Genomic DNA, 23853 nt, shown 5'->3' on the forward strand with positions numbered 1-23853 from the left:
GCCCTGAACGTTACAATTAACTATCAGCCTCTCGTCGGATTCGAAAATCTAGATTCACAGGAGCCGGACCATTTCGTTTCCGAGGCAGCAATATCCCCATGGAGACAAGTCGGCTGGAGGAAGATGTATTGAACCTCGACGCAATTTGAGTGTTCTGTCGTCATTAGGTGGCAATGAACGTTACAATTAACTATCAGTTTTGCGTCGGATTCGTAAATCTAACTCACTGGAGAACGACCATAAGGAGCCCGAGGAAGCAATACCCCGTTGGAGACAAATCGGCTGGAGGACGATGTATTGATTCTCGACGCAATTTGAGTGTTCCATCGTCATTAGGATGCTCTGAAAGTTACAAGAAACTATCAGTTGTGCTTCGGATTCGGAAATCTATACTCACAGGAGAAGGTGCCACAGGCTTCAATGGAGCCTTGGAAACATGTCGGCTGGTGGCCGATGTATTGAATCTCGACGCAATTTGAGTGTTCCATCGTCATTACGAGGCCCTGAACGTTACAAGTAACTACAGTTTTGCGTCGGATTTGACAATCTAGACTTACAGGAGAATGACCATACGGTGCCCGAGGTAGCAATAGACCCTTGGAGACAAGTCGGTTGGATGACGATGTATTGAATCTCGACGCAATTTGAGTGTTCCATCGCCATTAGGAGGCGCTAAACGATTCAATTAACTATCAGTTTCGCGTCGGATTCGATAATCTAGACTCACAGAAGACGGACCCGATGGTGCCCGAGGCAGCAATATCCCCTTGGAGACAAGTCGGCTGGAGGAAGAAGTATTGAATCTCGACGTAATTTGAGTGTTCCATCGTCATTAGGAGGCCCTGAATGTTACAATTTACTATCAGTTTCGCGTCTGATTCTAAAATCTAGACTTACAGGGAAGGACAATATAGTGCCCGAGGCAGCAATATCCGCTTGTAGACAAGTCGGCTTGCGGACGATGTATTGAAACTCGACACGATTTGAGTGTTCCATCGTCATTAGGAGGCGCTAAACGATTCAATTAACTATCAGTTTCGCGTCGGATTCGATAATCTAGACTCACAGAAGACGGACCCTATGGTGCCCGAGGCAGCAATATCCCCTTGGAGACAAGTCGGCTGGAGGAAGAAGTATTGAATCTCGACGTAATTTGAGTGTTCCATCGTCATTAGGAGGCCCTGAATGTTACAATATACTATCAGTTTTGCGTCGGATTCGAAAATCTAGACTCACAGGAGAACGATCATTAGGTTCCCGAGGCAGCAATAGACCCTTAGAGACAAGTCGGCTGAAGGACGATGTATTGAATCTCCACGCAATTTAAGTCTTCCATCGTCAATAGGTTGCACTGAACGTTACAATTAACTATCAGTTTCGCGTCGGAATCGAAAATCTAGGCTCACAGGAGATGGATCCTTTGGTGCCTGAGGCAGCAATATCCCCTTGGAGGCAAGTCGGCTGGAGGACGATGTATTGAATCTCGACGCAATTTGAGTGTTCCGTTGTCATTAGGAGGCCCTGAACGTTACAATTAACTATCAGTTTTGCGTCGGATTCGAAAATCTAGACTCACAGGGGAACGACCATAAGGTGCCCGAGGCAGCAATAGACCCTTGGAGACTAGTCGGCAGGAGGACGATCTATTGAATCTCGACGCATTTTGAGTGTTCCATCGTCATTAGGGGACCCTGAACGTTGCAATTAACTATCAGTTTGGCGTCGGATTCGAAAATCTATACCCACAGGAGACGGACCATATGGTGCCCGAGGCAGCATTATCTCCTTGGAGACAAGTCGGCTGTAGGACGATGTATTGAACCTCGACGCAATTTGAGTGTTCTGTCGTCATTAGGTGGCAATGAACGTTACAATTAACTATCAGTTTTGCGTCGGATTCGAAAATCTAGACTCACAGGTGAACGACCATAATGTGCCCGAGGCAGCAATAGACCCTTGGAGACAAGTCGGCTGAAGGACGATGTATAGAAACCTCGACGCAATTTAAGTGTTCCATAGTCATTAAGAGGCCCTTAACGGTACAATTAACTATCAGTTTCGCGGCGGATTCGAAAATCTAGACTCACAGGAGACGGACCCTCTGGTGCCCGAGACTGCAATATCCCCTTGGAGACAAGTCGGCTGTAGGACGATGTATTGAACCTCGACGCAATTTGAGTGTTCTGTCGTCATTAGGTGGCAATGAACGTTACAATTAACTATCAGTTTTGCGTCGGATTCGTAAATCTAACTCACTGGAGAACGACCATAAGGAGCCCGAGGAAGCAATACCCCGTTGGAGACAAATCGGCTGGAGGACGATGTATTGATTCTCGACGCAATTTGAGTGTTCCATCGTCATTAGGATGCTCTGAAAGTTACAAGAAACTATCATTTGTGCTTCGGATTCGGAAATCTATACTCACAGGAGAAGGTGCCACAGGCTTCAATGGAGCCTTGGAAACATGTCGGCTGGTGGCCGATGTATTGAATCTCGACGCAATTTGAGTGTTCCATCGTCATTAGGAGGCCCTGAACGTTTCAAGTAACTACAGTTTTGCGTCGGATTTGACAATCTAGACTTACAGGAGAATGACCATAAGGTGCCCGAGGTAGCAATAGACCCCCGGAGACAAGTCGGTTGGATGACGATGTATTGAATCTCGACGCAATTTGAGTGTTCCATCGTCATTAGGAGGCGCTAAACGATTCAATTAACTATCAGTTTCGCGTCGGATTCGATAATTTAGACTCACAGAAGACGGACCCTATGGTGCCCGAGGCAGCAATATCCCCTTGGAGACAAGTCGGCTGGAGGAAGAAGTACTGAATCTCGACATAATTTGAGTGTTCCGTCGTCATTAGGAGGCCCTGAATGTTACAATTTACTATCAGTTTCGCGTCTGATTCTAAAATCTAGACTTACAGGGAAGGACAATATAGTGCCCGAGGCAGCAATATCCGCTTGTAGACAAGTCGGCTGGAGGACGATGTATTGAAACTCGACACGATTTGAGTGTTCCATCGTCATTAGGAGGCGCTAAACGATTCAATTAACTTTCAGTTTCGCGTCGGATTCGATAATCTAGACTCATAGAAGACGGACCCTATGGTGCCCGAGGCAGCAATATAGCCTTGGAGACAAGTCGGCTGGAGGAAGAAGTATTGAATCTCGACGTAATTTGAGTGTTCCATCGTCATTAGGAGGCCCTGAATGTTACAATTTACTATCAGTTTTGCGTCGGATTCGAAAATCTAGACTCACAGGAGAACGATCATTAGGTGCCCGAGGCAGCAATAGACCCTTAGAGACAAGTCGGCTGAAGGACGATGTATTGAGTCTCCACGCAATTTAAGTCTTCCATCGTCAATAGGTGGCACTGAACGTTAAAATTAACTATCAGCTTCGCGTCGGAATCGAAAATCTAGGCTCACAGGAGATGGATCCTTTGGTGCCCGAGGCAGCAATATCCCCTTGGAGGCAAGTCGGCTGGAGGACGATGTATTGAATCTCGACGCAATTTGAGTGTTCCGTTGTCATTAGGAGGCCCTGAACGTTACAATTAACTATCAGTTTTGCGTCGGATTCGAAAATCTAGACTCACAGGGGAACGACCATAAGGTGCCCGAGGCAGCAATAGACCCTTGGAGACTAGTCGGCAGGAGGACGATCTATTGAATCTCGACGCATTTTGAGTGTTCCATCGTCATTAGGAGACCCTGAACGTTGCAATTAACTATCAGTTTGGCGTCGGATTCGAAAATCTATACCCACAGGAGACGGACCATATGGTGCCCGAGGCAGCATTATCTCCTTGGAGACAAGTCGGCTGTAGGACGATGTATTGAACCTCGACGCAATTTGAGTGTTCTGTCGTCATTAGGTGGCAATGAACGTTACAATTAACTATCAGTTTTGCGTCGGATTCGAAAATCTAGACTCACAGGTGAACGACCATAATGTGCCCGAGGCAGCAATAGACACTTGGAGACAGGTCGGCTGAAGGTCGATGTATTGAATCTCGACGCAATTTGAGTGTTCCATCGTCATTACGTGGCCCTGAACGTTACAATTAACTATCAGCCTCTCGTCGGATTCGAAAATCTAGATTCACAGGAGCCGGACAATTTCGTTTCCGAGGCAGCAATATCCCCATATAGACAAGTCGGCTGGAGGAAGATGTATTGAATCTCGACGCAAATTGAGTGTTCCATCGTCATTAGGAGGCCCTGATCATTGCAATTAACTATCTGTTTTGGGTTGGATTCGATAATCTTGACACAGGAGGACGACCATATGGTGCCCGAGGCAGCAAAAGACCCTTGGAGACAAGTCAGCTGGAGGACGATGTATTGAATCTCGACGCAATTTGAGTGTTATATCGTCATTAGGTGGCCCTGAACGTTACAATTAACTATCAGTTTTGCGTCGGATACGAAAATCTAGACTCACAGGAAAATGACCATATGGTGTTAAAGCCAGCAATAGACCTTTGGAGACAAGTCGGCTGAAGGACGATGAATTGAAACTCGACGCAATTTGAGTGCTCCGTCGTCATTAGGAGGCCCTGAACGATACACTTAACTATCAGTTTCGCGTCGGATACGAAAATCTAGACTCACAGGGGAATGACCATACGGTGCCCGAAGCAGCAATATCCAATTGGAGACAAGTCGGCTGGAGGACGATGTATTGAATCTCGACGCAATTTGAGTGTTCCATCGTCATTAGGAGGCCCTGAACGTTACAATTAACTATCAGTTTTGCTTCGGATACGAAAATCTAGACTCACAGGAGAAAGTCCATTAGGTGCCCGAGGCAGCAATAGACCGCTGGAGACAAGTCGGCTGAGAGGCGATGTATTGAATCTCGACGCAATTTAAGTATTCCATCGTCGTTAGGAGGCCCTGAACGTTACAATTAACTATCAGTTATGCGTCGGATTCGAAAATCTAAACTCACAATAGAACGACCATAAGGTTCCCGAGGCAGCAATATCCCCATGGAGACAAGTCGTCTGGAGCATGATGTATTGAATCTCGAAGCAATTTGAGTGTTCCATGGTCATTAGGATGCCCTGAACGTTGCAATTAACTATAAGTTTTGCTTTGGATTCGAAAATCTAGACTCACAGGAGAAGGTGCCACAGGCAGCAATCGACCCTCGGAAACAAGTCGGCTGGTGGCCGATGTATTGAATCTCGGCGCACTTTGAGTGTTCAATCGTCATTAGGAGGCCCTGAACGTTACAATTAACTATCAGTTTTGCGTCGGATTCGTAAATCTAACTCACAGGAGAAAGACCATAAGGTGCCCGAGGAAGCAATACCCCGTTGGAGACAAATCGGCTGGAGGACGATGTATTGAATTTCGACACAATTTGAGTGTTCCATCGTCATTAGGAGGCCCTGAACGTTACAATTAACTATCAGTTATGCGTCGGATTCGAAAATCTAAACTCACAATAGAACGACCATAAGGTTCCCGAGGCAGCAATATCCCCATGGAGACAAGTCGTCTGGAGGACGATGTATTGAATCTCGAAGCAATTTCAGTGTTCCATGGTCATTAGGATGCCCTGAACGTTGCAATTAACTATAAGTTTTGCTTTGGATTCGCAAATCTAGTCTCACAGGAAACGGAACATAAGGTGCCCGAGGCAGCATTATCCCCTTGGTGACAAGTCGGCTGGAGGACGATGTATTGATTCTCGACGCAATTTGAGTGTTGCATCGTCATTAGGATGCTCTGAATGTTACTAGCAACTATCAGTTCTGCGTCGGATTCGAAAATCTAGGCTTACAGGAGAACGACCATATGGTGTCCGAGGTAGACAAGTCGGTTGGATGACGATGTAGTGAATCTCGACGCAATTTTAAGTGTTCCATCGTCATTAGGAGGCCCTGAACGTTACAATTAACTAGCAATTCCGCTTCTGATTCTAAATTCTAGACTCACAGGGAAGAACCATGTAGTGCCCGAGGCAGCAATATCCCCTCGTAGACAAGTCGACTGGAGGACGATGTATTCAATCTCGACACGATTTGTGTGTTCCATCGTCATTAGGGGGCCTTGAACGATACAATTAACTATCAGTTTCGCGTCGGATTCGATAATCTAGACTCACAGAAGACGGACCCTGTGGTGCCCGAGGCAGCAATATCCCCTTGGGGACAAGTCGCTGGAGGAAGAAGTATTGAATCTCGACGAAATTTGAGTGTTCCATCGTCATTAGGAGGCCCTGAATGTTACAATTTACTATCAGTTTTTCGTCGGATTCGAAAATCTAGACTCACAGGAGACCAATCATTAGGTGCCCGAGGCAGCAATAGACCCTTAGAGACAAGTCGGCTGAAGGACGATGTATTGAATCTCCACGCAATTTAAGTGTTCCATCGTCAATAGGAGGCCCTGAACGTTACAATTAACTATCAGTTTCGCGTCGGAATCGAAAATCTAGGCTCACAGGAGATGGATCCTTTGGTGCCCGAGGCAGCAATATCCCCTTGGAGACAAGTCGGTTGGATGACGATGTATTGAATCTCGACGCAATTTGAGTGTTCCATCGTCATTAGGAGGCCCTTAACGTTACAATTAACTGTCAGTTTCGCATCTGATTCTAAAATCTAGACTCACAGGGAAGGACAATATAGTGCCCGAGGCAGCAATATCCGCTTGTAGACAAGTCGGCTGGAGGACGATGTATTGAAACTCGACACGATTTGAGTGTTCCATCTTCATTAGGAGGCGCTAAACGATTCAATTAACTATCAGTTTCGCGTCGGATTCGATAATCTAGACTAACTGAAGACGGACCCTATGGGGCCCGAGGCAGCAATATCCCCTTGGAGACAAGTCGGCTGGAGGAAGAAGTATTGTATCTCGACGAAATTTGAGTGTTCCATCGTCATTAGGAGGCTCTGAATGTTACAATTTACTATCAGTTTTGCGTCGGATTCGAAAATCTAGACTCACAGGAGAACGATCATTAGGTGCCCGAGACAGCAATAGACCCTTAGAGACAAGTCGGCTGAAGGACGATGTATTGAATCTCCACGCAATTTAAGTGTTCCATCGTCAATAGGAGGCCCTGAACGTTACAATTAACTATCAGTTTCGCGTCGGAATCGAAAATCTAGGCTCACAGGAGATGGATCCTTTGGTGCCCGAGGCAGCAATATCCCCTTGGAGACAAGTCGGCTGGAGGACGATGTATTGAATCTCGACGCAATTTGAGTGTTCCGTTGTCATTAGGAGGCCCTGAACGTTACAATTAACTATCAGTTTTGCGTCGGATTCGAAAAGCTAGACTCACAGGTGAACGACCATAAGGTGCCCGAGGCAGCAATAGACCCTTGGAGACTAGTCGGCAAGAGGACGATCTATTGAATCTCGATGCATTTTGAGTGTTCCATCGTCATTAGGAGACCCTGAACGTTGCAATTAACTATCAGTTTGGCGTCGGATTCGAAAATCTATACCCACAGGAGACGGACCATATGGTGCCCGAGGCAGCATTATCTCCTTGGAGACAAGTCGGCTGTAGGACGATGTATTGAACCTCGACGCAATTTGAGTGTTCCGTCGTCATTAGGTGGCAATGAACGTTCCAATTAACTATCAGTTTTGCGTCGGATTCGAAAATCTAGACTCACAGGTGAACGACCATAATGTGCCCGAGGCAGCAATAGACACATGGAGACAGGTCGGCTGAAGGTCGATGTATTGAATCTCGACGCAATTTGAGTGTTCCATCGTCATTAGGTGGCCCTGAACGTTACAAATAACTATCCGCCTCGCGTCGGATTCGAAAATCTAGATTCACAGGAGCCGGACCATTTCGTTCCCGAGGCAGCAATATCCCCTTGGAGACAAGTCGGCTGGAGGACGATGTATTGAATCTCGACGCAATTTGAGTGTTCCGTTGTCATTAGGAGGCCCTGAACGTTACAATTAACTATCAGTTTTGCGTCGGATTCGAAAAGCTAGACTCACAGGTGAACGACCATAAGGTGCCCGAGGCAGCAATAGACCCTTGGAGACTAGTCGGCAGGAGGACGATCTATTGAATCTCGATGCATTTTGAGTGTTCCATCGTCATTAGGAGACCCTGAACGTTGCAATTAACTATCAGTTTGGCGTCGGATTCGAAAATCTAGACTCACAGGAGACGGACCCTTCGGTGCCCGAGGCAGCAATAACCCCTTGGAGACAAGGCGGCTGGAGGACGATATATTGAATCTCGACGCAATTTGAGTGTTTCATCGTCATTAGGAGGCCCTGACGTTACAATTAACTATCAGTTTTGCGTCGGATTCGACAATCTAGACTTACAGGAGAACGACCATATGGTGCCCGAGGCAGCAAAAGACCCTTGGAGACAAGTCAGCTGGAGGACGATGTATTGAATCTCGACGCAATTTGAGTGTTCCATGGTCATTAGGATGCCCTGAACGTTGCAATTAACTATAAGTTTTGCGTTGGATTCGAAAATCTAGACTCACAGGAGAAGGTGCCACAGGCAGCAATCGACCCTCGGAAACAAGTCGGCTGGTGGCCGATGTATTGAATCTCGACTCACTTTGAGTGTTCAATCGTCATTAGGAGGCCCTGAACGTTACAATTAACTATCAGTTTTGCGTCGGATACGAAAATCTAGACTCACAGGAAAATGACCATATGGTGTCAAAGGCAGCAATAGACCTTTGGAGGCAAGTCGGCCGAAGGACGATGAATTGAAACTCGACTCAATTTGAGTGCTCCGTCGTCATTAGGAGGCCCTGAACGATACACTTAACTATCAGTTTCGCGTCGGATACGAAAATCTAGACTCACAGGGGACTGACCATACGGTGCCCGAAGCAGAAATATCCAATTGGAGACAAGTCGGCTGGAGGACGATGTATTGAATCTCGACGCAATTTGAGTGTTCCATCGTCATTAGGAGGCCCTGAACGTTACAATTAACTATCAGTTTTGCTTCGGATACTGAAATCTAGACTCACAGGAGAAAGTCCATTAGGTTCCCGAGGCAGCAATATCCCCATGGAGACAAGTCGGCTGGAGGACGATGTATTGAATCTCGAAGCAATTTGAGTCATCCATGGTCATTAGGATGCCCTGAACGTTGCAATTAATTATAAGTTTTGCGTTGGATTCGAAAATCTAGACTCACAGGAGAAGGTGCCACAGGCAGCAATCGACCCTCGGAAACAAGTCGGCTGGTGGCCGATGTATTGAATCTCGACGCACTTTGAGTGTTCAATCGTCATTAGGAGGCCCTGAACGTTACAATTAACTATCAGTTTTGCGTCGGATTCGAAAATCTAGACTCACAGGAGAAAGACCATAAGGTGCCCGAGGGAGCAAAACCCTTTGGAGACAAATCGACTGGAGGATCATGTATTGAATCTCGACGCAATTTGAGTGTTCAATCGTCATTGGGAGGCCCTGAACCTTACAATTAACTATCAGTTTCGCGTCGGATTCGATAATCTAGTCTCACAGGAGACGGAACATAGGGTGCCCGAGGCAGCAATATCCCCTTAAGTCGGCTGGAGGGCGATGTATTGATTCTCGACGCAATTCGAGTGTTCTATCGTCATTAGGATGCTCTGAACGTTACATGCAACTATCAGTTTTGCGTCGGATTCGACAATCTAGACTTACAGGAGAACGACCATAAGGTGCCCGAGGTAGACAAGTCGGTTGGATGACGATGTAGTGAATTTCGACGCAATTTGAGTGTTCCATCGTCATTAGGAGGCCCTGAACGTTACATTAAACTATCAGTTCCGCGTCTGATTCTAAAATCTATACTCACAGGGAAGGACCATATAGTGTCCGAGGCTGCAATATCCCCTTGTAGACAAGTCGGCTGGAGGACGATGTATTGAATCTCGACGCAATGTAAGTGTTCCATCGTCAATAGGAGGCCCTGAACGTTACAATTAACTATCAGTTTCGTGTCGGATTCGAAAATCTAGACTCACAGGAGACGGATCCTATGGTGCCCGAGGCAGCAATATCCCCTTAGAGACTAGTCGGCTGGAGGACGATGTATTGAATCTCGACGCAATTTGAGTGTTCCGTCGACATTAGGAGACCCTGAACGTTACAATTAACTATCAGTTTTGCGTCGGATTCAAAAATCTAGACTCACAGGTGAACGACCATAAGGTGCCCGAGGCAGCAATAGACACTTGGAGACAGGTCGGCTGAAGGTCGATGTATTGAATCTCGACGCAATTTGAGTGTTCCATCGTCATCAGGAGGCCCTGAAACTTACATTTAACTATCAGTCTCGCGGCGGATTCGAAAATTTAGACTCACAGGAGCCGGACCATTTGGATCCCTAGGCAGCAATATCCACTTGGAGACAAGTCGGCTGGAGGACGATGTATTGAATCTCGACGCAATTTGAGTGTTCCATCGTCATTAAGAGGCCCTGAACGCTACAATTAACTATCACTTTTGCGTCGGATTCGAAAATCTAGACTCACAGGAGAACGACCATAAGGTGCCCGAGGCAGCAATAGACCCTTGGAGACAAATCGGCTGAAGGACGATGTATTGGATCTCGACGCAATTTGAGTGTTCCATCGTCATTAGGAGGCCCTGAACGTTACGATTACCCAACAGTTTTGCGAAGGAATCGAAAATCTAGACTCAAAGGAGAACGACCATAAGGTGCCCGAGGCAGCAATAGACCCTTGGAGACAAGTCGCCTGAAGGACGATGTATTGAATTTCGACGCTATTTGGGTGTTCCATCGTCAATAGGAAGCCTTGGACGTTACAATTAACAATCAGTTTCGCGTCGGATACTAAAATCTAGACTCACAGGAGAAGGACCATATGGTGCCCGAGGCAGCAATATCCCCTTGGAGACAAGTCGGCTGGAGAACGATGTATTGAATCTCGACGCAATTTGAGTGTTCCATCGTCATTAGGAGGCCCTGATCATTACAATTCACTATCTGTTTTGCGATGGATTCGATAATCTAGACACAGGTGAACGACCATTAGGTGCCCGAAGCAGCAATAGACCCTTGGAGACAGGTCGGCTGAAGGTCGATGTAACGAATCTCGAAGGAATTTGAGAGTTCCATCATCATTAGGACGCCCTGAACGTTACAATTAACTATCAGTTATGCGTCGGATTCGAAAATCTAGACTCACAGGAAAAAGACCATAAGGTGCCCGAGGGAGCAATATCCCGTTGGAGACAAATCGACTGGAGGACCATGTATTGAATCTCGACGCAATTTGAGTCTTCCATCGTCATTAGGAGGTCCTGAACGTTACAGTTTTGCGTCGGATTCGAAAATCTAGGCTTATAGGAGAACGACGATACAGTGCCCGAGGCACCAATAGACCCTTGGAGACAAATCGGCAGGAGGGCGATGTGATGAATCTCGACGCAATTTGAGTGTTCCATCGTCATTAGGAGGCCCTGAATGTTACAATTAACTATCAGTTTCGCGCGGATTCGAAAATCGGGACTCACAGGAGACGGACCATATGGTGCGAGAGGCAGCAATATCCCATTGGAGACAAGTCGGCTGGAGGCCGATGTATTGAACCTCGACGCAATTTGAGTGTTCCATCGTCATTAGGAGGCCCTGAATGTTACAATTAACTATCAGTTTTGCGTTGGATTCGAAAATCTAGACTCACAGGAGAAGGTGCCACAGGCAGCAATAGACCTTGGAAACAAGTCGGCTGGTGGCCGATCTATTGAATCTCGACGCAATTTGAGTGTTCAGTCGTCATTAGGAGGCCCTGAACGTTGCAAGTAACTATCAGTTTTGCGTCGGATTCGACAATCTTGACTTACAGGAGAACGACCATAAGCTCCCCGAGGTAGAAATAGACCCTTGGAGACAAGTCGGCAGGATGACGATGTATTGAATCTCGACGCAATTTGAGTGTTCCAACGTCATTAGGAGACCCTGAATGTTACAAGCAACTATCAGTTTCGCGTCGGATTCGAAAATCAAGACTCAGAGGAGACGGACCATATGGTGCCCGAGGCAGCATTATCCCTTTGGAGACAAGTCGGTTGGAGGAGGTTGTGTTGAACCTCGACACAATTTGAGTGTTCAATCGTCATTGGGAGGCCCTGAACGTTACTATTAACTATCAGTTTCGCGTCGGATTTGAAACTCTAGTCTCACAGGAGACGGAACATAAGGTGCCCGAGGCAGCAATATCCCCTTGGAGACAAGTCGGCTGGAGGACGATGTATTGATTCTCGACGCAATTTGATTGTTCCATTGTCATTAGGATGCTCTGAACGTTACAAGCAACTATCAGTTTTGCGTCGGATTCGGAAATCTGGACTTACAGGAGAAGGTGCCACAGGCAGCAATGGAGCCTTGGAAACATGTCGGCTGGTGGCCGATGTATTGAACCTCGACGCAATTTTAATGTGTTCCATCGTCTTTAGGAGGCCCTGAACGTTACAAGTAACTATCAGTTTTGCGACGGATTCAACAATCTAGACTTACAGGAGTACGACCATAAGGTGCCCGAGGTAGACAAGTTGGTAGGATGACGATGTAGTGAATCTCGACGCAATTTGAGTGTTCCATCGTCATTAGGAGGCCCTGAACGTTACAATTAACTATCAGTTCCGCGTCTGATTCTAAAATCTAGACCCACAGGGAAGGACCATATAGTGCCCGAGTCAGCAATATTCCCTTGTAGGCAAGTCGGCTGGAGGACGATGTATTGAATCTCGACACGATTTGACTGTTCCATCGGCATTAGGAGGCCCTGAACGTTACAATAATCTATCAGTTTCGCGTCGGATTCGAAAATCTAGACTCGCAGGAGACGGACCCTATGGTGCCCGAGGCAGCAATATCCCCTTGGAGACAAGTCGGCTGGAGGATGATGTTTTGAATCTCAACGAAATTTGAGTGTCCCATCGTCATTAGGAGGCCCTGAATGTTACATTTAACTATCAGTTTCGCGTCGGATTCGAAAATCTAGACTCACAGGAGACGGACCCTATGGTGCCCGAGGCAGCAATATTCCCTTGGAGACAAGTCGGCTGGAGGATGATGTATTGAATCTCGACGATATTTGAGTGTTCCATCGTCATTAGGAGGCCCTGAATGTTACAATTAACTATCAGTTTTGCGTCGGAATCGAAAATCTAGAATCACAGGAGAACGACCATTAGGTGCCCGAGGCAGCAATAGACCCTTGGAGGCAAGTCTGCTGAAGGACGATGTATTGAATCTCGACGCAGTTTAAATGTTCCATCGTCATTAGGAGGCCCTGAACGTTACAACTAACTATCAGTTTTGCGTCGGATTCGAAAATCTAGGCTCACAGGTGAACGACCATAAGGTGCACAAGGCAGCAATAGACCCTTGGTGACAATTTGGCTGAGGGACGATTTATTGAATCTCGACGCAATTTGAGTGTTCCATCGTCATTAGGAGGCCCTGAACGTTACAATTAACTATCAGTTTCGCGTCGGATTCGAAAATCGAGACTCACAGGAGAAGGAACATATGGTACCCGAGGCAGCAATAACCCCTTGGAGACAAGTCGGCTGGAGGACGATGTATTGAATCTCGACGCAATTTGAGTGTTCCATCGTCAATAGGAGGCCCTGAACGTTTTAATTAACTATCAGTTATGCGTCGGATTCGAAAATCTAAACTCACAGGAGAACGACTATAAGGTTCCCGAGGCAGCAATATCCCCATGGAGACAAGTCGGCTGGAGGACGATGTATTGGATCTCGACGCAATTTGAGTGTTCCATCGTCATTAGGATGCCCTGAACGTTACAACTAACTATCAGTTTTGCGTTGGATTCGAAAATCTAGACTCACAGGAGAAGGTGCCACAAGCAGCAATAGACCCTCTGAAACAAGTCGGTTGGTGGCCGATCTATTGAATCTCGACGCAATTTGAGTGTTCCATCGTCATTAGGAGGCCCTGAATGTTACAATTAACTATCAGTTTCGCGCTGATTCGAAACTCGGGACTCACAAGAGACGGACCATAAGTTGCCCGAGGCAGCAATATCCCCTTGGAGACAAATCGGCTGGAGGACGATGTATTGAATCTCGTCGCAATTTGAGTGTTGCATCGTCAATAGGAGGCCCTGAACCTTACAAGTAACTATCAGCTTAGCGTCGGATACGACAATCTAGACTTTCAGGAGAACGACCAAATGGTACCCGAGGCAGCCATAGACCCTTGGAGACAAGTCGGCTGGATGACTATGTATTGAATCTCGACGCAATTTGAGTGTTCCATCGTCATTAGGAGGCCCTGAATGTTACAATTAACTATCAGTTTCGCGTCGGATTCGAAAATCTAGACGCTCAGGAGACGGACCATAAGGTGCACGAGTGAGCAATATCCCTTTGGAGACAAGTCGGCTAGAGGACGATATATTATATCTCGACGCAATTTGAGTGTTCCATCGTCAATAGGAGGCCCTGAACGTTTTAATTAACTATCAGTTATGCGTCGGATTCGAAAATCTAAACTCACAGGAGAACGACTATAAGGTTCCCGAGGCAGCAATATCCCCATGGAGACAAGTCGGCTGGAGGACGATGTATTGGATCTCGACGCAATTTGAGTGTTCCATCGTCATTAGGATGCCCTGAACGTTACAACTAACTATCAGTTTTGCGTTGGATTCGAAAATCTAGACTCACAGGAGAAGGTGCCACAAGCAGCAATAGACCCTCTGAAACAAGTCGGTTGGTGGCCGATCTATTGAATCTCGACGCAATTTGAGTGTTCAATCGTCATTAGGAGGCCCTGAACGTTACAAGTAACTATCAGTTTCGCGTCGGATTCGACAATCTTAACTTACAGGAGAACGACCATAATGGTCCCCGAGGTAGCGATACACCCATGGAGACAAGTCGGCAGGATGACGATGTATTGAATCTCGACGCAATTTGAGTGTTCCAACGTCATTAGCTGGCACTGAGTGTTACAAGCAACTATCAGTTTCGCGTCGGATTCGAAAATCTAGACTCAGAGGACACGGACCATATGGTGCCCGAGGCAGCATTATCCCTTTGGAGACAAGTCGGTTGGAGGAGGTTGTATTGAACCTCGACACAATTTGAGTGTTCAATCGTCATTGGGAGGCCCTGAACGTTACAATTAACTATCAGTTTCGCGTCGGATTCGACAATCTAGTCTCACAGGAGACGGAACATAAGGAGCCCGAGGCAGCAATATCCCCTTGGAGACAAGTCGGCTGGAGGACGATGTATTGATTTTCGACGCAATTTGATTGTTCCATCGTCATTAGGATGCTCTGAACGTTACAAGCAACTATCAGTTTTGCGTCGGATTCGGAAATCTAGACTAACAGGAGAAGGTGCCACAGGCAGCAATGGAGCCTTGGAAACATGTCGGCTGGTGGCCGATGTATTGAATCTCGACGCAATTTGAGTGTTCCATCGTCATTAGGAGGCCCTGAACGTTACAAGTAACTATCAGTTTTGCGACGGATTCGACAAACTAGACTTACAGGAGAACGACCATAAGGTGCCCAAGGTAGACAAGTTGCAAGGATGACGATGTAGTGAATCTCGACGCAATTTGAGTGTTCCATCGTCATTAGGAGGCCCTGAACGTTACAATTAACTATCAGTTCCGCGTCTGATTCTAAAATCTAGACTCACAGGGAAGGACCATATACTGCCCGAGGCAGCAATATTCCCTTGTAGACAAGTCGGCTGGAGGACGATGTATTGAATCTCGACACGATTTAAGTGTTCCATCGTCATTAGGAGGCCCTGAACGTTACAATTAACTATCAGTTTCGCGTCGGATTCGAAAATCTAGACTCACAGGAGACGGACCCTATGGTGCCCGAGGCAGCAATATCCCCTTGGAGACAAGTCGGCTGGAGGATGATGTATTGAATCTCGACGAAATTTGAGTGTTCCATCGTCATTAGGATGCCCTGAATGTTACAATTAACTATCAGTTTCGCGTCGGATTCGAAAATCTAGACTCACAGGAGACGGACCCTATGGTGCCCGAGGCAGCAATATCCCCTTGGAGACAAGTTGGCTGGAGGATGATGTATTGAATCTCGACGAAATTTGAGTGTTCCATCGTATTAGGAGGCCCTGAACGTTACAATTAACTATCAGTTTCGCGTCGGTTTCGAAAATCTAGACTCACAGTTGACGGACCCTATGGTGCCCGAGGCAGCAATATCCCCTTTGAGAAAAGTCGGCTGGAGGATGATGTATTGAATCTCGACGAAATTTGAGTGTTCCATCGTCATTAGGAGGCCCTGAATGTTACAATTAACTATCAGTTTTGCGTCGGATTCGACAATCTAGACTTACAGGAGAACGACCAAATGGTACCCGAGGCAGCAATAGACCCTTGGAGACAAGTCGGCTGGAGGACGATGTATTGAATCTCGACGCAATTTGAGTGTTCCGTCGTCATTAGGATGCCCTGTACGTTACACTTAACTATCACTTTTGCGTCGGATTCGAAATCTAGACTCACAGGAGAAGGTGCCACAGGCAGCAATATATACTATGAAACAAGTCGGCTGGTGGCCGATGTATTGAATCTCTTCGCAATTTGAGTGTTCCATCGTCATTAGGAGGCCCTGAATGTTACAATTAACTATCAGTTTCGCGCGGATTCGAAAATCGGGACCACAGGAGACGGACCATATGGTGCCCGATTCAGCAATATCGCCTTGGAGACAAGTCGGTTGGAGGACGACGTATTGAATATCGACGCAATTTGAGTGTTGCATCGTCATTAGGAGGCCCTGAACGTTACAAGTAACTATCAGTTTAGCGTCGGATTCGACAATTTAGTCTTACAGGAGAACGACCAAATGGTCTCCGAGGCAGCAATAGACCCTTGGAGACAAGACGGCTGGATGACGATGTATTGAATCTCGACGAAATTTGAGTGCTCCATCGTCATTAGGAGGCCCTGAAAGTTACAATTAACTATCAGTTTTACGTCGGATTCGAAAATGTAGCCTCACAGGAGAACGGCCATAAGGTTCCCGAGGCAGCAACAACCCTTAAAGAATCTCGAAGCAATTTGAGTGTTCCATCATCATAAGGAGGCCCTTAACGTTACAATTAACTATCAGTTTTGAGTCGGATTCGAAAATTCAGACTCACAGGAGAACGACCACAAGGTGCCCGAGGCAGCAATATCCCCATGGAGACAAGTCGGCTGGAGAACGATGTATTGAATCTCGACGCAATTTGAGTGTTCCATCGTCATTAGGATGCCCTGCACGTTACATTTAACTATCGGATTCGCGTCGGATTCGAAAATCTAGACTCACAGGAGACGGACCATATGATGCCCGAGGCAGCAATATCCCCTTGGAGACAAGTCGGCTGGAGGACGATGTATTGAATCTCGACGCAATTTAAGTGTTCCATCGTCAATAGGAGGCCCAGAACGTTACAATTAACTATCGGATTCGCGTCGGATTCGAAAATCTAGACTCACAGGAGACGGAACCTATGGTGCACGAGGCAGCAATAGACCCTTGGAGACAAGTCGCCTGAAGGACGATGTATTGAATCTCGACGCAATATGGGTGTTCCATCGTCATTAGGGGGCCCTGGACGTTACAATTAACTATCAGTTTCGCGTCGGATTCGAAAATCTAGACTCACAGGGAAGGACAAAATAGTATCCGAGGCAGCAATATCCCCTTGTAGACAAGTCGGCCAGAGGACGATGTATTGAATCTCGACACAATTTCAGTGTTCCATCGTCATTAGGAGGCGCTGAACGTTACAATTAACTATCAGTTACGATCGGATTCGAAAATCTAGACTCACAGGAGAACGACCATAAGGTTCCCGAGGCAGCAATAGACCCTTGGAGACAAGTCGGTTGGATGACGATGTATTGAATCTCGATGCAATTTGAGTGATCCATCGTTATTAGGAGGCCCTGAACGTTACAAGTATCTATCAGTTTTGCGTCGGATTCGACAATCTAGACTTTCAGGAGAACGACCATAAAGTGCCCGAGGCACCTATATACCCTTGGACTCAAGTCGGCTGGAGGACGATGTATTGTATCTCGACGCAATTCGAGTGTTCCATCGCCATTAAGAGGCGCTGAATGTTACATTTAACTATCGGTTTTGCGTCGGATTCGAAAATCTAGACTCACAGGAGACGGACCATATGATGCCCGAGGCAGCAATATCCCCTTGGAGTCAAGTCGGCTGGAGGACGATATATTGAATCTCGACGCAATTTGAGTGTTCCATAGTCATTAGGAGGCTCTAAACGTTACAATTAACTATCAGTTTTGCGTCGGATTCGAATATCTAGACTTACAGGAGAACGACTATAAGGTGCAAGAGGCAGCAATAGACCCTAGGAGACAAGTCGGTTGGATGACGATGTATTGAATTTCGACGCAATTTGAGTGTTCCATCGTCGAGGCCCTGAACGGTACAATTAACTATCAGTTTCGCGTCGGATTCGAAAATATAGAATCACAGAAGACGGATCCAATGGTGCACGAGGCAGCATATCCCCTTGGAGACAAGTCGGCAGGAGGACGATGTACTGAATCGCGACGCAATTTGAGTGTTCCATCGTCATTAGGAGGCCCTGAACGTTACAATTAACTATCAGTTTTGCGTTGGATTCGAAAATCTAGACTCACAGGTGAACGACCATAAGGTGCCCGAGGCAGCAATAGACCCTTGGACACAGGTCGGCTGAAGGTCAATGTAACGAATATCGACGCAATTTGAGTGTTCCATCGTCATTCGGAGGCCCTGAACGTTACAATTAACTATGAGTTTTGCGTCGGATTCGGAAATCTAGACTCACAGGAGAACGACCATAAGGTGCCCGAGGCAGGAAAAGACCCTTGGAGACAAGTCGGCTGAAGGACGATGTAACGAATATCGACGCAATTTTAATGTTCCATCGTCATTATGATGCCCTGAACGTTCCAAGTAACTATCAGTTTTGTGTCGGATTCAAATACCCTGACTCACAGGAGTAGGTGCCACAGACAGCGATAGACCCTTGGAGACATGTTGGCTGGTGGCCGATGTATTGAATCTCGACGCAATTTGAGTGTTCCGTCGTCATTAAGAGGCCCTGTACGTTACAATTAACTATCAGATTCGCGTCTGTTTCGAAAATCTAGACTCACAGGGAAAGACCATATTGTGCCCGAGGCAGCAATATCCCCTTGTAAACAAGTCGGTTGAAGGACGATGTATTGAATCTCGACACAATTTGAGTGTTCCATCGTCATTAGGAGGCCATGAACATTACAAGTAACTATCAGTTTTGCGTCGGATTCGACAATCTAGACTTACAAGAGAACGACCACTAAGTGCCCGAGGCAGCAATATCCACTTTGGAGGCAAGTCGGCTGGAGGACGATGTATTGAATCTCGACGCAATTTGAGTGTTCCATCGTCATTAGGAGGCCCTGAACGTTACAATTAACTATCAGGTTCGCGTCGGATTGTAAAATCTAGACTCACAGGAGAAGGACCATATGGTGCCCGAGGCAGCAATAGACCCTTGGAGACAAGTTGCCTGAAGGACGATGTAATGAATCTCGACGCAAATTGAGTGTTCCATCGTCATTAGTAGGCCCTGATCACTGCAATTAACTATCAGTTTTGCGTTGGATTCGATAATATAGACACGGGAGAGCGACCATAAGGTGCCCGGGGCAGCAATAGACCCTTGGAGACAGGTCGGCTGAAGGTCGATGTAACAAATCTCGAAGCAATTTGAGTTTCCATCATCATTAGGAGGCCCTGAACGTTACAATTAACTATCAGTTTTGCGTCGGATTCGAAAATCTAGACGCACAGGAGAACGACCATAAGGTGCCCGAGGCAGCAATAGACCCTTGGAGACAAGTCGGCTGAAGGACGATGTACAGAATCTCGACGCAATATGAGTGTTCCATCGTCATTAGGAGGTACTGAACGTTATAATTAACTATCAGTTTTGCGTCGGATTCGTAAATTCACACTCACAGGAGAACGACCATAAGGTGCCCGAGGCAGCAATATCTCCATGGTGACAAGTCGGCTGGAGGACGATGAATTGAATCTCGACGCAATTTGAGTGTTCCATCGTCATTAGGATGCCCTCCAAGTTACATTCAACTATCACTTTTGCGTCCGATTCGAAATCTAGACTCACAGGAGAAGGTGCCACAGGCAGCAATATTTACTATGAAACAAGTCGGCTGGTGGCCGATGTATTGAATCTCGTCGCAATTTGAGTGTTCCATCGTCATTAGGATGCCCTGCACGTTACATTTAACTATCAGTTTTGCGTCGGATTCGAGAATCTAGATTCACAGGAGAAGTTGCCACAGGCAGCAATAGATACTATGGAACAAGTCGGCTGGTGGCCGATGTATTGAATCTCGTCGCAATTTGAGTGTTCCATCGTCATTAGGAGGCACTGAACCTTACAAGTAACTATCAGGTTTGCGTCGTATTCGACAATCTAGACTTACAGGAGAACGACCATAAAGTGCCCTAGGCACCAATAGACCCTTGGAGACAAATCGGCAGGAGGACGATTTGCTGAATCTCGACGCAATTTGAGTGTTCCATCGTCATTAGGAGGCCCTGAACTTTACTAGTAACTATCAGTTTAGCGTCGGATTTGACAATCTAGACTTACAGGAGAACGACCAAATGGTCCCCGAGGCAGCAATAGACAATTGGATACAAGTCGGCTGGATGACGATGTATTGAATCTCGACGCAATTTGAGTGTTCCATCGTCATTAGGAGGCCCTGAATGTTACAATAAACTATCAGTTTGGCGTCGGATTCGAAAATCTAGACTCACAGGAGGCGGACCATATGGTGCCCGAGGCAGCAATATCCCTTTGGAGACAAGTCGGTTGGAGGACGATGTATTGAATCTCGACGCAATTTGAGTGTTCCATCGTCATTAGGCGGCACTGAACGTTACAATTAACAACAGTTTTGCGTTGGATTCGAAAATCTAGACACAGGAGAACGACCATAAGGTGCCCGAGGCAGCAATAGACCCTTGGAGACAAGTCGGCTGGAGGACGATTTATTGAATCTCGACGCAATTTGAGTGTTCCATCGTCATTATGATGCCCTGCACGTTACAATTAACTATCAGTTTTGCGTCGGATTCGAAAATCTAGACTCACAGGAGAAGGTGCCACAGGCAGCAATAGACCCTATGAAAAAGTCGGCTGGTGGCCGATGTATTAAATCTCCACGCAATTTGAGTGTTCCATCGTTATTAGGAGGCCCTGAACGTTACAAGTATCTATCAGTTTTGCGTCAGATTCGACAATCTAGACTTACAGGAGAACGACCATAAAGTGCCCGAGGCACAAGTCGGCTGGAAGACGATGTATTGAATCTCGACGCAATTCGAGTGTTCCATCGTCATTGAGAGGCCCTGAACGATACAATTAACTATCAGTTTTGCGTCGGATTCGACAATCTAGACTTACAGGAGAACGTCCATAAGGTGACCGAGGCAGCAATATCCCCTTGGATACAAGTCGGCTGGAGGACGATGTAATGAATCTCGACGCAATTTGAGTGTTCCATCGTCAAAAGGATGCCCTGCACGTTACAATTAACTATCAGTTTTGCGTCGGATTCGAAAATCTAGACTCACTGAGGAAGACGCCACAGGCAGCAATAGACCCTATGAAACAAGTCGGCTGGTGGCCGATGTATTGAATCACGACGCAATTTGAGTGTTCCATCGTTATTAGGAGGCCCTGAACGTTACAAGTATCTATCAGTTTTGCGTCGGATTCGACAATCTAGACTTACAGGTGAACGACCATAAAGTGCCGAGGCACCAATATACACTTGGGCTCAAGTCGGCTGGAGGACGATGTACTGATTCTCGACGCAATTCGAGTGTTCTATCGTCATTAGGAGGCCCTGAACGCTACAATTAACTATCAGTTTTGCGTCGGATTCGACAATCTAGACTTACAGGAGAACGACCATAAGGTGACCGAGGCAGCAATATCCCCTTGGAGACACGTCGGCTGGAGGACGATTTATTGAATCTCGACGCAATTTGAGTGTTCCATCGTCATTAGGATGCCCTGCACGTTACAATTAACTAACAGTTATGTGTCGTATTCCAAAATCTAGACTCACAGAGGAACGAACATAAGTTGCCCGAGGCAGCAATATACCCTAGGAGAAAAGTCAGCTGGTGGCCGATGTATTGAATTTCGACGTAATTTGAGTATTCCATCGTCATTGGGAGGACCTGAACGTTACAATTAACTATCAGTTTTGCGTCGGATTCGAAAATCTAGACTCACAGGGAAGGACCATACAGTGCCCGAGGCAGCAATATCCCCTTGTAGACAAGTCGGAAGAACTACGATGTACTGAATCTCGACGCAATATGAGTGTTTCATCGTCATTAGGAGGCCCTCAACGTTACAATTAACTACGTTACAATTAACTATCTGTTTCGCGTCGGAATCGAAAATCTAGACGGACAGGAGACGGGACAAATCGGCTGGAGGAAGATGTATTGAATCTCGACGCAATTTGAGCGTTCCATCGTCATTAGGAGGCCTTAAACGTTACAATTAACTATCAGTTTGGTGTCGGATTCGAAAATCTAGACTCATAGGAGACGGACCATAAGGTGCCGAGGCAGCAACATCCCCTTGGAGTCAAGTCGGCTGGAGGACGATGTATTGAATCCCGACGCAATTTGAGTGTTCCATCGTCATTCGGATGTCCTGAACGTTACAAGTAACTATCAGTTTTGCGTCGGATTCGAAAAGCTAGACTCACAGGAGAAGGTGCCACAGGCAGTAATAGAAACTATGAAACAAGTTGGCTGGTGGCCGATGAATTGAATCTCGACGCAATTTGTGTGTTGCTCGTCATTAGGAGGCCCTGAAAGTTACAAGTAACTATCAGTTTAGCGTCGGATTTGACAATCTAGACTGACAGGAGAACGACCAAATGGTCCCCGAGGCAGCAATAGACCCTTGGATACAAGTCGGCTGCATGACGATGTATTGAATCTCGACGCAATTTGAGTGTTCCATCGTCATTAGGAGGCCCTGAACGTTACAAGTATCTATCAGTTTTGCGTCGGATTCGACAATCTAGACTTACAGGAGAACGACCATAATGTGCCCGAGGCACAAATATACCCTTGGACACAAGTCGGCTAGAGGACGATGTATTGAATCTCGACGCAATTCCAGTGTTCCATCGTCATTAGGAGGCCCTGAACGTTACAATTAACTATCAGTTTTGCGTCGGATTCGAAAATCTAGACTTACAGGAGAACGACCATAAGGTGCCCGAGGCAGCAATAGACACTTGGAGACAAGTCGGTTGGATGACGATGTATTGAATCTCGACGCAATTTGAGTGTTCCATCGTCATTAGGAGGACTTGAACGTTACAATTAATTATCAGTTTCGCGTCTGATTCTAAAATCTAGACTCACAGGGAAGATCCATATAGTGCCCGAGGGAGCAATTTCGCCTTGTAGACAAGTCGGCTGGAGGACGATGTATTGAATCTCGACGCAATTCCAGTGTTCCATCGTCATTAGGAGGCCCTGAACGTTACAATTAACTATCAGTTTTGCGTCGGATTCGAAAATCTAGACTCACAGGAGAAGGTGCCACAGGCAGCAATAGACACTATCAAACAAGTCGGCTGGTGGCCGATGTATTGAATCTCGTCGCAATTTGAGTGTTCCATCGTCATTCGGAGGCGCTGAACGTTACAATTAACTAATAGTTATGCGTCGTATTCGAAAATCTAGACTCACAGGAGAA

The sequence above is a fragment of the Schistocerca americana genome, chromosome X, assembly GCF_021461395.2.
Source record: "Schistocerca americana isolate TAMUIC-IGC-003095 chromosome X, iqSchAmer2.1, whole genome shotgun sequence".
In the NCBI taxonomy this organism is placed as follows: Eukaryota; Metazoa; Arthropoda; class Insecta; order Orthoptera; family Acrididae; genus Schistocerca; species Schistocerca americana.